Source organism: Lycorma delicatula, chromosome 10 (assembly GCF_047948215.1).
Source record: "Lycorma delicatula isolate Av1 chromosome 10, ASM4794821v1, whole genome shotgun sequence".
Lineage (NCBI taxonomy): Eukaryota > Metazoa > Arthropoda > Insecta > Hemiptera > Fulgoridae > Lycorma > Lycorma delicatula.
In genome coordinates, this window is record NC_134464.1 from 120,458,316 (window position 1) to 120,475,184 (window position 16,869).

Sequence of the window (16,869 nt, forward strand, 5' to 3'; positions counted from 1 at the left end):
GGATATTTTATTCGAAAAACAGATTGTTTCGAATTTTGATAATTTACTAACTTTCATTTTTCTATGTTTAAATATGGTTAAAAATTATTTTAAAGTTCCTATACCACATTAAAACATATATGTATATATATATATATACACACGGTCTGTTTAAAAAATAACCGAACGTTTTTAATTACGCGCCAGCGGAGATATTTAGTGACGTGCTGTTGGCAACATTGTGTTCCGCATAACCTCCTCTGTATCCACAGTTTTTGGATTGTTGATATCTCGTTCGGTTTTTGTGTTATTGATATTTGAGTGCAACGTGTTTAAGTGTTAGTAGTGATTTTTGTAATGTGCGTTTTTCGGGAGCAACAATACAACATAAAATTTTGTGTGAAACTGGGGAAAACTTTCACAGAACATGTTCAAGTTTTGAAAGAAGCTTACGGGGATGATGCTGTCGGCCGTATGCAATGCTGCGAATGGTTTTCACGATTGAAAAGTGGTCTTCAGTCAACAGAATATGATCCTCGATCAAGAAGGCCATCGACTTCAACTGATGACACACACATTCAGTCAGAAAACTTGCAGAAAGGGTTAGCATCTCGATCGGATCATGACATTTTGCCATGATCGAACAGCCGAAAGGACATTGAGTGGACAATTGTGGGCAACTCCTTGAACAAGCCGATGACGATGAAAAATTCACGCAAAGGATCGTAAAGGGAGACGAAAGCTGGGTTAACAACTACGACATTGAGATAATAGTTCAATCATCAAAAATTCGCTATTAACACTTAAACGTGTTGTACTCAAACAACAATAACACAAAAACCAAACGAGATATCAACAAACCAAGAACATGTGGTTACAGAGGAGGTTATGCGGAACACAATGTTGCCAACCGCACGTCACTAAATATCTCTGTTGGCGCGTAATTAAAAACTTTTGGTTATTTTTTGAACAGATCTCATATATATATATATATATATATATATATATATATATATATATATATATATATATATATATATAAATAATATATATAAATAAATAAATAAATAAAAAACTCGCACACAAGTGCGAGTGTTGAACTGCCCGGTGTTTTCCTTAATTTAATATTAGGAAGTGTGAAGGCTTAATCAAAATTAAAAAATTTTACTTACAAATTTATTTTCTTTAAGCCTCGTTCTCTCTGTGAAATATTTTACTATTCATTCAAACCGTGTGTCACAAAAGATTGTCCCCGCAGGGATAAAACTTAAGGATGAAACTTTCCGTTAGAAATAACAACAAAAATTGCATGAAAATTGTATACAATTCTGTTTTCTTTAATTTTTATTTCTTGAATAAAAAAAAACTATTACCTACGAATTTCGTATTAGAAATTACCTTCACCATATTTTATCTCATTTCTAATTTTCTTTAATAAAAAAAAGAAAAAATATTTTAAAAGAAAAAAATATTTAAGAAAAAAGAAAAAAATATTTATTTTTTTTACAAATGAAAAATCTCATTAAACTCATTTTGTGCTGTTAAGTTATATCGATAAGAAGAAATATTATTTCTGTTATTGTAATTCTGATTTTTTACTTTATATAGCGGTTACAAGATCTGTTCGTTGAACTTCTTTTTATTTATATCTGTAAAGTTATTATGTTATTTGTGAAATGATAGAAAAAAAAACAACACTGCAACAGTAATACCAAAGATGGATATTTACGTTTAATGGAAATGTTAAGTTATTTAGTTTTACAATTCTCATAAACTCTATCTAATTTTCAAAGAAAATAATCCTTTTTTAACATAACGTTTTTCTTTTTTTACAAAAAAAAGTATAATTTAGCAATTTGTTTATTATATTTTATAGAAAATACTTTCTGATAATTTTTTATCCCTAAAAGATCTATCAGTATTACTGAATGAATGAAGTTAACGGCAGTTTTATTCCTTGCTTCGTTGAAACTTGATTCCGTTCTCCCCCACCAGTATATATATTTCTCAGTTTAGTCGATGCCATGCCCTTCAGATAAGGAATGTTAGAAAATAACTTAGACTTCAATAACATGTGGTTCAAGTGATGCGAATAAAAGAAATAATGATTTGTTTATTATACTATTCTATTATACCATTTTTATCATCTATTTTCTACTACACAAAATTTTAAACTACACAATATATTAGGTTTCGTACTTGCTTATTTATAAATACAGCATACAAGTTTTAATATCATTTGTATATTTATTCTTCAGAAAAGTATTTATTATAATGAAAAAGATATATACATGTGAGGTTAGGGACTTTCTCCTTTTAGAGTTCTAAATCCTGTAACAGGAGGAAAATTTTGGTTTTCCATTTGGTAGTGAATCGGCTGATATAATTATTATTTTAGTCTCTCTCTTAAATAACTATAGGCCTGCGCCCGATTACCGTTACTAATTTTTTGGGGATAATAATTAGCTAATTCCAGTGATATGGCTGCTATCTTAAAGTCTGTGGGCCTGCCGCAGGTTTCCTTCCTAGGAGGTAGGAGATCTACCTCCTAGCTTCTTCCATCTTGTTCGTCGTTGAGAAGTGCTACTTTTTCCTTTAATAATTTTTTCGGCTGTGCCTATATGATGGCAGCACTTACTCGGCTTGATGTTACACTTTTACAGAATTCTCTGAATTTTCCTGAGGATTCCCCTGTCGCAGCTTACTCCATCATCGCCCCCCCCCCCCTGATGTTGACGCGATCTGGGACTGTTCATTTGGTAAATCTTTATTCGCAGCTAACCCTCTTATATGAAGGCCATTTGCTATCCGCCACCTGTGACCCGCCTGGTAGTTCAGTCTCTCCCAATTTTTTATTTAGAAGTTTCGATAAGAACAAAAATTGTCATAAAATGACAATTGATAAAACATTGGAGCAGATGCATCATTTTAATTACCTGGGTTGTAATATGGGTTATGGAGGTTAAAGGAATGTAGAGAGGTAATTTAACAAATTTCACTTTGTTGCGGTACGATTAGACATGCTCTCAATAGGAAAGCTTCAAGAAAGATTCAGTTTAAATTCTATAGTATTACGACTGTCCCAGTGCTATTATATGGTGCAACTATATATTAAATGTACAACAAGAGATTTTTTCAGGATCACTGCTTCTGAAATGAGATTCCTACGAACAGTTAAGGGGTGCACTTTGAGGGATCAAATGTATAATGAAGATGTCCGGGAAGAGTTGGGCGTAAAATGATTTTAGAAATAAAAAGTGATGCAATATAAGAAAGATTGAAATCAACATTTAGAACGCAAGACAGATGATAGCATTCCGAAAATAGTAAAAAAATTATTCTTTATTTGAAGAAGACAAATAGGATGACCTAAGAAGAGATGGCGAAATGATTTCAGTCCGGAACAGGCGAATACCTAATCCTTACTAGGAGAAGAAGAAGGAAACAAAGTATTACCTAACAAAATCCAAATATTATAGTATTTTAATTATAATGAACCTAGTTAAAATTTAAATTTGAAAAACAAAAATTATTATTAAAATTAAATTAAAAATTTGGGAAATAAAAAGACATTCTTTTTTAGTTTATCACAAATTATATCGTGATAGTAATTATTTCAATATTAAGATTTTAAATAATTAAATTTAATTATCTCTTGATTTATAGAGTTGGTAATTATAACAGACATGGTTAGAGTAGATGAATTGAATTGGTACTTGTAGCAGCAATCGGAAAGATGAAACGGTTTGTTGTGTACTGTGAAGTGCATACTTATACTTACATACTGTCGATATAAATAAGTGGGAGATCTCTCTTTCAAAATAGTAAATAAAAGAGGTATGAAACATAACTCTTTTCTTCATTTAACTTTCAGTCATTCTATTTTTTTGTAAATCCCAATATAATAGACACATATTTTATTAGGTTGAAAATATAACATACACAGACTTTTGTCCGCACTAAAGTGACCTGTAGTTAGGATATTTAAGCTGCAGTTAAAAACCAAGTAGGGGTATAAATAAATAGAGAGAGAGAGATAGAAAGAGAGAGTTCACCTATTTTATACATAAAGTAAAAGTGAAAAAATTACATTTTCTACATTAATAAACCTTGGGTTGGTTTTATTTTACCAGGGTTGAGAGACTCAGATTTACCCTATAGCCCAAGAGTCATTAGGCTTATTGTGCAGCCAACGGGTAGGAAACAGATAAACGTTTTGGTCTACAACCTAAAACTCCCCACGAGATCATATTTATGTTGAATCGGTTTTACCGGTATCTAAAACTGGTTTTACCGGCTATAACACCTAAAATACCTAATAAGGGATCAAAAATATAGAAGGCGGTAGATTATGGAAGGAATGATCTATCCAAAGGGAAACTATTGCTTGAGACAAACAACTTCACTTTCATCTTACAGAAAAGTGCTAGACCTCCTTCAAGGAACAGTTGCACATCCTTCCATTTCTTTGTATAATAGTGATGTTTTTACCTAGGATTGAAGCAGTATGTTGTTTTTTACTTCCCTGTACGAACTAAAAAAATTATTGTAATCGCGAAAAATTCCGGTTTTCAGATTTCAACGGAAATATCCATTTTGACTAGTTTCGGCCTGACAGACGTCAGGCCGAAACTAGTCATAATGGTTATTCGAGATACATAAGTATGTATCTCGAATAACAAACGATTAGCCGTAGGATGTTGAAATTTTGGATTTAGGCTAAGGGAAGTAGAATTACTAAAGATGGACGAAGCAGGAGCGATATAAAATGCCGAATAGCACAAGCTAAACGGGCCTTCAGTAAGAAATATAATTTGTTTATATCAAAAATTAATTTAAATGTCAGGAAAAGATTTTTGAAAGTGTATGTTTGGAGTGTCGCTTTATATGGAAGTGAAACTTGGACGATCGGAGTATCTGAGAAGAAAAGATTAGAAGCTTTTGAAATGTGGTGCTATAGGAGAATGTTAAAAATCAGATGGGTGGATAAAGTGACAAATGAAGAGGTATTGCGGCAAATAGATGAAGAAAGAAGCATTTGGAAAAATATAGTTAAAAGAAGAGACAGACTTATAGGCCACATACTAAGGCATCCTGGAATAGTCGCTTTAATATTGGAAGGACAGGTAGAAGGAAAAAATTGTGTAGGCAGGCCACGTTTGGAATATGTAAAACAAATTGTTAGGGATGTAGGATGTAGAGGGTATTCTGAAGTGAAACGACTAGCAATAGATAGGGAATCTTGGAGAGCTGCATCAAACCAGTCAAATGACTGAAGACAAAAAAAAAAGAAAAAAAAAGCCAAATGTAATTTTATTTAATAAAATATTTGGATCTTACAAGGGGAAGGCACATCGTTTCTAATTAGATTTCATCTCCTTTTTGTTTTTTAACTGGTTTTTTTTTTTTAATTTAAATATATTGATTTATTAATAATTAACCTCTGATTTAAACCAAAATTACGATAAATAATAATTCAATAATAATAATAAAAAAAATATCAGAAGTTATTAATGAAATAAAATTTTATGTTCTTTTCATTTAAAAAAAAATGTGTATATGTAATTTAATAGGCGTGTAAGAAAGTAATTTGGTGTCCACATCAGATTTTTTAATCTTTTGTTTATATATTTTATAAGGGGTTTACTGCAGCTGTTAGTTTATTATCTTAGATTTTTCCTTCTTTATGGTAAGATTGATTATTTAATAATCATTACTTTTATAAAAGGTAATTAAAAAATTATTTTGTACTTTTGTTAGAATATAATTAAATATTTATTTATTTAAAATAATTATTATAATTTTTTTATTTTTTATAGTATTAAAAATATGAAATAAAAAGTTCTGTAAAGCTTCGAGTGTACAATTAAGGAAAAAAAATTTTTCCTCTATGTGTCATTGTGCAAACGATTATTTTGTACCGTACTAATGTGTGTGTATGTATTGGTGTGTTACTGGATGGATTGATGTCTTAAATATGTATGGGGGTCGGTTACCATAGTAACGGGATGAACAATGCCCTACTCTACACGGCGTGTCTGCTATGTGCTATGTCTCCTCACTCGACACTGGTGGTACACTCGCATAAGTTGCATTCACGTTCATTCGTTTAGTTTATTATTATTATTATATATACATATCCATACAATTGTGTGTTTTGCAACGTGCATTTTCTTGTTCAACTTACTCTGTATTGATATATTAACTTATTCTTTTATTGTTTTTGAATTTAGTTTATTAGTATGGATTTACATTACAGTTCTGTTTGTGGTTATTATTTGTGTTAAATATATGTGTGTTTATAACTCAATGTATTGAGTTATTCATGTGGTTTGTTAGTGTTAATAATGCTTATAATTTTTTATACATCTTATAGGTAAGTTATAATATTTTATTTTTATGTTAATTAAATATTTTATATTTAATATTTCATCGTATAGATTATTTCATTATTTATTAATAAGTATTATAAAACTATATATTAAAAAAAAAAAATAGTGGAATTTATATCTGCAATGCCAATTGATCTTTTGGCCTAAATAGACTGTAAAAAAACGTTATTCCGACATAGTTTACTGTAGGCTTAGTATTATTATGTAATTTTGTGGTCACAGATCACATTACTGAAGCTATGCAAACCTGTTTTTCACTTTTATCTATTTATTATTATTATATTGTTAAAATTAATCTGAACTTCGAGTTTTATATATGTAGTTTAAATTAAGTAATTGTTTATGCTTCATTACTCAATTGTTTTTTATTCATTTATTAAATAAATAATATATATTTGTTAAATAAAATATTAATTTGTACTATGGTATAAGCCCAAGTATGTTATTTAGTAATTGTCTTATCCAGACTGAGGTCGGTTATTATTAAACCAATGTAGTTAATTAGACCCCAACAATCAAGTACTCTGATAACTTAGTTCTTTTCTTTATTAAAAACAAACCTTATTATACCTTTATTTAAAGTTTGATAATATATATATATTACAACGACTGTGGCTCATTAAAAGTTCTATTATTTAAAACATTCTATAGATGTGAGTCAACAGCTAACGAAATTTTTCGGTGTCTAGAATATCACACATTCAGTCAAATAAATTATTATTCAATATATTATTTTTATTATGAATTTATAAATAATTTATTACAAATTTGATAATGATGAATACAACAAATTACATAATTATGCTAAAAATTCAGGAATTTTGTTGGGTATATTTTACATGCTTTTATACTTTGAGACCGATAGTAGATTTTTTTTTTCATAGCCTAGTTTTAAGATGTTGTTGGGAAAGCAATAATTTTGAATCTTGTTTCGTTAGATTTAATAGATGTAATCAAATTTTAAGTTTTACTTAAGAATACATTTATTAAACTTAGTGCACGTATTTTCTTAATATTTCGAAATTTTCAGCATTTAATACATCTTCTACAATATGTAACATTTTATTCTTTATGTTATATAAATATTAATGTATAATAGTGTTCTGAATTCTCATTGATTCATTTTCTTTTCTTTACTAACACAGCAACCGGAAATAATAAATCATATAAAATAGTTGCTTACAGGAAATAATATTTCTCCCTTTTTTGTGAGCTTATTTATTTATTTAAGCTTACATTTATAAGTTAACACTCATTTACAATTGCCGTAATGAATTGTAATTGTCGTATAATAAATTTTTAAGTATATGAAAAAATGCCAATCTTGTCCGGAATTCGAATCAATAACCTTTTGGATGAAAGACAGTGAAGAAAATTTATTTTCGTTAAAACTTAATAATTCTTGATAAAATTTTATTTTATTGAATTTTTTAATTAAAAATGGAAATATCTAAAAAAAAAAATATTAAGTTTTTTTTTTTGTGCAGCATAATTGTCATATCCAAACCGAATTCGGATTGGTTTTAATTATTAGCATCTTCAGTGATTAGTTGTGTTATTAAAACGGTTCAACGATAATAAAATTCAAAATATATATATATTTATTTAAATAATTGGTACTTAAGTATTAGCCAGTTGACCAATAAATTGCAAACTTTTGGGTTATTATATAAATATCACGATATAACCATTTATATTTATTTATTTTATAAATATAATTTAACCAAACTTAATTTACGATCGCTTCCCTTGCTAACCTTGACTATTTAACACAGTAATGTTTTGAGTATTTAAATATAATAAATTCACCGGCCTCCGTTGAGCGAGTGGTAGCGTCTCGGCCATTCATCTAGAGATCCCGGATTCGAATTCCGGTAAGGAATGGCATTTTCACACACGCTACAAATCATTCATCTAATCTTCTGAAGCAATACCTAACGGTGGTCCCGGACGTTAAACAAAAATAGAAAGAAGAAATATAATAAATTCAGTAATTATTGCAATTATTTATTATTTAAATAATCAAAACATTATTGTTAATTAGTCTCGAGGTTAGCGGAGATAATTTATATCTATAATTATAAGCAATAATGCTTATATTTTTAATATGTAAAATATGTTAATGATTCCGTCGGGATAATATGCAAGTACCAAATAATTAATTATTATAGTAAATTTTTTTCGGCCATTTTTTTTTATTAATGTAATTGTATAATTTTTTAGCGTATTTTCTTGGCTTTTACAGTAGCCAATGATTTTCCCTATTGAATTCCCCTTAAAAAAAGTTATTTTCCCTTTAAAATGTACTTCTCGTTCTTTCGGGTCTCCGATTCCGAAAATACTGTGTTTGTGTATGTATGTGAATTGTGTCGATTTGGTTTATATATTATGAACGAGCTTAACTTTTACAATCATACAATTTATTACGGTACTTTGAATATTAGAAATGGTAGTTCTATTATATATATATATATATTTTTTTTTATTTAAAAAAATTCGGAATGTAGGTTGGGGAATATTGACGTAATTTTAAATTTCGTATTAGGGTTGTAATTCATGAAAAGTTTGTTCTTGCTTTTCTTTTAGGTTATTAAAATAATATACTTTTGGAATTATTTTTACAAATAATTGAATTATCGTTACAAATCTTAATTAAAATTAACGGTATTTATATTCAGTTACAGACTCGCCTTTTATTTTGATAAAATTTGCAAATATACCGTTTATAGGATCTAAGTTATTCGTTACAGTTGGAATTATTCGTCGGAAACGCCTTTCACCTGTGTGATATCCCGTGTGATAAGTTACACAATACCCGCACTCAAAATTTCGTAATTTTCCACTAGATTCGTTTAATATACATTATTTACTCTAAATAATTCTGTTTCAGTTAAATTTCATTAAGAATAAGGTTAGATTTCCTTAAGATTAAGTTTAGTAGAAGTCTTGACTTGTGACGTCATCAGTTAAATGATGGTAAGTTTTGTCGAATTTATAAATTACTCATACACTTAACCAAAAGTTTAATCTTGACCTAGGCCTAAATAAACTCAATTAATTTTTTCTTATTCAAGTTATTTACTCCGTAAATAATATATATTGCACATTTACCAAAATCCACACCTAAAAGCTTAACCTAAATTAATTTAGTCTGAGTGTACACTTCACCTTCGTAAACTAATTTCACTGGAATCAAATTATTTAGCCCGAAAATAATGTATGTTATAGTTATTCAGTATTGAGTTAACGAAATATTTGGTGAGGGTACTGTGTAATTTACGAGGGACGTATCTCAGGTGAAAGGTATATCCGACGAATAATTTCAGTTGTAACAAATAACTTAGGTAGTAAATAAGGTATATTCCAAATTTCATCAACATCAGAAAGCACTTAACTCTGTACATAATTACTAAATTAACTTTTAATTTTGAACTTATTATCTTAAATTTTTTAATCATATTTCTAGAGAGTCTTTCATTTTAAGTGGTAAAAGTAAAATTGCAATAAAACAGAAACTATGTGTAACATCAACAAACATCTTTTTTTTTTATCTTCAAGCTTATAACATTACATTATATTCGAAAAACAATATCACTCATACGGCCGCCACGACTTTGCTTGACATTGCAAGTCTATCAACAAAATTTTGCGGGACTGTTTGGCACAAATCAGCTTAAATTCCATTAATAAGGCATCGAATATATGCTTTCAAGTCATCAAACGTCCATGGTTTGTTGCTATAGACATTTGACTTAATATAATCTCAGACAAAAGTCTAAGAGTGTCAAATCACACGATTTTGGTGGCCAATTGACATCATCATTTCCTGAAATTATGGAATCACCAAACTTTTAACGCAATAACTGAATTGTTTTAGCAGCTGTGTGACATGTTGCACCGCTGTTGGAACCATATCTCATTAAAATCAAATATTCATAAACAAAAAATCATGAATTATAGTTCGGTATCGTTCACCATTTACTGTAACAGCATCCCCTTGATCATTTTGAAAAAAAAAATGGCCCAATGATGCCACCACTTCATAATCCACATCAAAAAGAGCGAATTTTTTAGATGTAATTGTCGCTGTTGAATCATTTGTAGATTGGAATCATCCCAAATTCGGCAATTTGTTTGTTTACTATGTCAAAAATGAGCCCCATTTGAAAATATGATTTTTTGATAAAAATTTGGATCCTTTTCGAGCTGCCGTTGATTCTAATCAGAAAACTGTTTTTTTTTTTAAATGGTCCCGTGACTGTAATTCTTAAGCTAGTTGAATTTTTTTATGGGTTTATATCAAGTAAGATCTTGACGTAAAATTCGCCATGTTGAAGAAAATTGTGAACGATGTGAAACTGGTAGATTTCGATTTTCATTAAAACTTATACTTACAACAGTAATATTCTCTTGATTCCTTTCATTTCTTTTGTGAATTGGTGTTTCAACGTGTACCGAAAAATTCTCTTCTAATTTTTAACCAGACGATGAATTGTGCCTTTGGCCAATTATGTACACCATAAATATTTACGAAGTTCACGATACGTTGCTGTAACCGTTTCTATATTTCGATAATAAATTTTTATATGTCAACTTTGTTCGATTCGTGTACCGTTCCATGATGATTTGTCATAATCTACTAAAAACGAATAACGGTTGAAAAAAAATCAACTTTGCTACCACAGCAATAAATTTTTTGCGCTGATTTGAAGTTCCGAGATTTGAAAGTTTATAAATGTGGTTTTATCAAATCTGGTAATGTTATGAACTTATCGGAGGATTAGGGAAGAAGAATATTTCCCCTAAGATCCCCTACGATATGATTGAAATGAGTGTTTTTAAAACTTTTTATTATTTCAATTTATCGAATCAAATATTTTTATTATTTTTCCTAATTAGGTTTTATAAAAAAAATATTAAAACGTTTTTGCCGTTTTAAATTATTTTTATGAAAATCTTATTTTATAATTTTTCTTGTCATTCGTTGGCAGAAAAATTTTTCAATCATCGTGGGAATAAACAGCAAAATAAAAAATTTTATAATAAAATTGTAATACTTTCCTAGCATTGGTTATTTATTCATACTTAGTGGAAAAATAGTTATACATGAAAAAAGTTATCAAAGATATCTTTTTTGGGAGGGAGTTAATTTATGAAGTTTAATTAATCATTATATTACGTTTAAATAAACTAAAAAGGTTTCAAAAATCTGCTCCCCTTTGTCTGAATCACCTTCCAAATTTTTTTTTTATTTTTCTGATTTTACTATGAATGAAAATAACTAAAAAAAAAAAATCCCACTAAAAATGTAAAACCTTTACCTAAGATTTCTTTATTTAGAGGGGGAGTGAATTAAGATAAAATTTATTGTATTACTTAAAGTTTATTATTATTATTATTATATATATATTTGATTACATATATTTATATTATATACTATCAAAGTTTATATAATATTTATAAATTTTCATCGGTTCCCAACACCCAATATAGATTCTAAAGTTTTTTTTTGAGGTTGTTTGCACTTGTACTATGTCTAGGAAGATGTTTAAAAAAAATCCGTTAAAAAGTACACAATAAATAAAAATATGTTGTTTTTCGATTTTTTGTGGAAGAGGGCGCATTTTGGGGCAAAAGTAAAAAAAAATGGTAATTAATATAAGCCTGCACGCATGTACTGAGGTTAATATAAAGTGGTAAAGTGGGATTTTGTTTGCAACATTTTGGAAAAATTGACTCTCCCAAAACCCCACATTCCCTGAAGATATTGACCACAAAATTTTACCAAAAAATAGCCCCATATACACGAGTCTCTGTACAAAATTTCATCAAAATTGGTTTATCCACTCAAAAGTTATTAAGCTTCAAACACGGCAACGTACCTACATATTTACGACGTACGAACATTACCCCCAACTATTTTTTTTGGGGTCCCTGAGTCATAAAATAACGAGAAATTAAAAAAAAAACCATACTCCATTTTTTGACTTATTACCACATTTTCCTTCTTGAGCATAATTCTACGACTAGATGCTAGGAAATTAAAAATGATTTTTTTTTCTTCAGGTGGCCCTAAATGTTCTAATTCTCAGTATTTTAAATCTGTTTTATGATATTACTTTAAGACAGGTTTGAACTTCTTCTAGGTTTTTCATAAATATTTTATATTTTTAATATTCCATATTTTATTCAAATTAGTTTTTTTTTTTGGTTTCTAATTATTTTTCTTGGCAATTTATATATTTACCAATGATAAGTAACCGCTGTATAATTTCTATTTTGAGGAAAAATATATTATACCATCACATTCCATAAGTTTAATTATTGTACCTACGCCAACGGTCGAACTATCGCTTAGAAGACAATCTGCCAGCTAATCATTTTCTTGCGAGATTTATAATACGTAAATAGCTCGCTTGCTCTAGCGCGAAACGTTTATTTATTTACGCTGCAGAAGTAAACAGATGCAATGCTAGAAGGATAAATTATTCAGTCACGTGTCAGAAAAATGACATCGAATCACGTTGATGACAAAAATTAAAATGTAATTTTAAATTAAAATTTTTTTAAATAGTTCGGCGTACAAACATATAAAAGTGTTTTTCTTCATAAGAATACATAATCAGTATTATTATATATATTCTAGTTACGTAGAAGTATTTATTTAACAACTAAAAATTCATCCGCAACATAATAATGGCTGTATCATTTTATATTTATATATATTTTTTAGTTTGTGAAAACGAGTATAACAGTTAAAAAATAAATAATCATATCTGACTTAAATAATTATTTCTTATAAAATGGATTTTAACTGGAATGCCTTCAGTTAAAAAAAAATATCGAAGAATGACTTCTTGTTGTTTTATTTTGTTTCCTTTTCCCCCGCTAAAACAGATATTTGTTTGAGTGTCATATCATGATCCTTTTCGTAAGTAACGCTACCTGAATACGCCAAACAATAGTGTTAGCAATAGGTACAGTAGATAAAGAAACATCAACCCACCGGGTTGATCTAGTGGTGAACGCATCTTCCCAAATCAGCTGATTTGGAAGTCGAGAGTTCCAGCGTTCAAGTCCTATTAAAGGCAGTTACTTTTATACGGATTTGAATACTAAATCGTGGATACCGGTGTTCTTTGGTGGTTGGGTTTCAATTAACCACACATCTCAGGAATGGTCGAACCGAGACTGTACAAGACTATACTTCATTTACACTCATTCATTCATCCGCTGAAGTAATACCTGAACGGTAATTCCCGGAGGCTAAACATGAAAAAACGATGATAAAGAAACATCAATGTTCCAACTTGCAACATCATAATGATGTTGCATGATTAATCTGACTTGCCCTGCTCAAATTTTTTCAACCTTAAATTGAGCGTAACTCAGGAACCAATCTTCATCAGATTTTCACGTCTACAACTTCAGATGCATTACTAAAGCATATATAAATTTCAGTAAAATTTATTAAGTAGTTTTTGAAATTTTCGAAAAAAAATGTTATATATAGGCAAATATATATATATATATATATATTTATAAAATTAGGAAACCCCAATTTTTTTTTTTTGTTTAGCCTGCGGAACCACCGTCAGGATTACTTCACAGGATGATATGTATGTGTGTAAATGAAGTGTAGTTTTGCACAGTCTCAGGTCGACCATTTCTGAGGTGTGGTTAGTTGAAACCCAACCCCCATAGAACGCCGGTATCCACGATCTAGTTTTCAAATCCGTATAAAAGTAACTGCCTTTACTAGGATTTGAATCTTAGAACTCTCGACTTCGAAATCAGCTGGTTTGAGCAGACGCATTCACCGCTAGACCATCCCGGTGGATAAGGATATCCCAATTTAAATGAATTATATTTTCATATTCCTCATAACTGAAAACGTTAAGAAAATTTATTTTCACCCCCCAGTTCCATCATGCGACCGATTTAAAACCGTACTTTTCCTAAAAAAATCGGTGAAAAAAGTTTAAAGGGAAGTCAGAAAGATAAGAAAATTTATATTTAAAGATTTTTTTTAAATATTTAAAACGGATTCAAAATTTATTTAAGTTGAAAATTAATCAGAGAAGTTTTTTTTAATATTAGTAATGAAATGAAATTTCATAAGTTATCAGAAAAATTTGTGGGGGAGGGAAATAAAATAAGACAATCCTTGATTAATTTACGCTTCTATGATACAATGAAGCGAATTATTAAGATTCTAACTCATCTACAAAGATATTGTGCGTGGAACATTAACAAACAGGGATGCGTTCAAAGATGTTAACTGAAAAAAAATATAAAATTGTGTGCGTGTGTAATAAGTACAGCTATTAAATTTTAAGAAAAGTGTGTATGCAAAAAATAGATACTAAACATTTTTAAAAATATTTTCCAGAATTAAATAATTTTTGCAGTTTTACAATTCTGAATTCATCTGTTAGATATTTTAAGATCTTCTGCAGTAGAGGTTTGCTATGTAGTTCAATATCGGCATAAAATTGTGTTTAAATTTGGCTTAAAGCCAATTTAACATCGGTTTACTGGGGACAGATGATAATAACAGTTAAGTAACATCAATATAAATTGGCATGTGTTGTTAGATGACCATTTGCCAACCGTTAACCAAAACCATATTATCATCTGTGTGTCTCAATTTATTAAATAATAATCATTGTCGTACTGTGTAGAATGCCCTAATTTAAACAAATAATAATATTAATTAACCTAAAATAATATTATTTTTAAATTAATAAGTATAGTAAAAAAATATATAATATAAAAGAGGAGAAAATGGATTAGTATAATTTTTCCGTTTTATAAAGAAGGTAAAACTAAAATTGCAGGTAATCTGAAGCAGTCCAATTTTGGAATACGAGTAAAAAAAAAATCATAAATAAGAAATATAGTATATAAAGAATTCAACTTCATGCTGTTTTGACCTGGTACTTTTAGAAAAGGTAGGTACCTTTAAAATCTAATAACTGGTTTTTTTCTGTTTACCTTCCGGAATCACCGTAAGGTATTACTTCAGAGGATGAATGAGGATGATATGTATGAATGTAAATGATTGTCTTGTACAATCTCAGGTCGACCATTTCTGAGATGTGTGGTTAATTGAAAACCCATCAACAAAGAACACCGGTATCCACGATCTAGTATTCAGTTCGTGGATACCGGTGGTAAAAGTGAGTTGAACCTTAGAACTCTCGACTTCTAAATCAGCTGATTTGCGATGATGAGTTCACCACTAGACCAACCCTGTGGTAAAAGCTTATAATTGTACACCTGTAACCTGTGACATGTTTAATTAAATAAATTTTGCAGCATTCTTTAATTGTATGTACCTATAACGAAGACATAATAAATAAATAAATAATAATAATAATAAATGAATAAAAATCTGTTCTTATGAAAAGAAACAAATGTTTTGGTAATACAGTGGAGTTAAATTTCATCTAGTTTTATAATTCAAACTAGGATCCTCGTCGTGGCTTCGCTCGCCCTATATGGTTACTTGCGTTTCCCGTCGCGGTCAATTTTTTTAAATTTTATGTTTTTTAATCCAATAATTGGAGGCAGGTACAGCCAATCGCGTTGCACATACAGTAATAATATCAATGGCATGTTAGTTGAGCCATCTGTCAGTTAGTTGAGCCATCTGTTAGTTGAGTACACTGTCTCACTCCCTAAAAAAAATCGAATTTCAAAAGAGCCCGAAAAAGGATTTTAAATAGTTTTTAGCTGAAAATTATTCTCAAGTTCAAATCTATTGAATATCTAGTTTAGGATAATTGGATATAAGAAAAATTTGCTATCATTGGTAAAAAATCTTTTCATATTTCTTCATCCCTTTCAAGGTCGAATTTCGAAAAATCTGGAAATTACTTTTGAACTATTCATATAAAGATTACGAACACCAAAAACCAGGTTGGTGTCTTCATTTGTTACCGAGAAATTAAAAAAAATAATTATAATTAAAAAAAGTAATTCGATTTTATTTCAAAAATCCATTTTAACCCTTTAAACTCTAATTTTAAAAATCTAGCTATTCGTTTTTAGATATTCATACGAGAATTATACTCACCGAAAATCAATATATCTTCATTTGTTACCGACGAATTAAAAAAAAAAAAAAACAGTAAATTTCATTGACTACGTTTTATCTTTTTATACTCTTTCTTTTTTCTTTCTCTGTTTAACCTCCGGAACCACCGTATTGTATTAGTTAAGAGGGTAATATGTATGAATGTAAATGAACTGTAGGCTTGTGTAGTTTCAGGCCATCATATTGAGACGTGTGGTTAATTGAAACCCAACCAACAAAGAACACCGGTATCCACAATGTAGTATTTAAATGCGTATAAAAGTTAAACTAGCTTTGCTAGGATTTGAATTTTAGAACTCTCGACTTCGAAATCAGCTGATTTGCCATGACGAGTTCACCAATAGACCAACCCGGAGGGTTAACCCTTTGTACTCGGAATTTCAAAAAATCCTTTCT

General features: G+C 29.3%; 1 protein-coding gene across 2 annotated transcripts in view; it reads left to right on the forward strand.

Moving 5' to 3' along the window:
* LOC142331359 (forkhead box protein N3-like) overlaps positions 1–16,869 on the forward strand; it is a 746,610-nt gene that overhangs the window by 613,999 nt on the left and 115,742 nt on the right. Inside the window, exon 1 of one of the 2 annotated variants that reach the window (XM_075377205.1) lies at positions 6,051–6,355. The exons of the other annotated variant lie outside the window; for it this stretch is intronic. The gene's annotated coding sequence lies outside the window, so the exon portion shown is untranslated. Of the gene's footprint in view, positions 1–6,050; positions 6,356–16,869 lie in introns of those variants that run through there. 2 annotated transcript variants of the gene reach the window in all.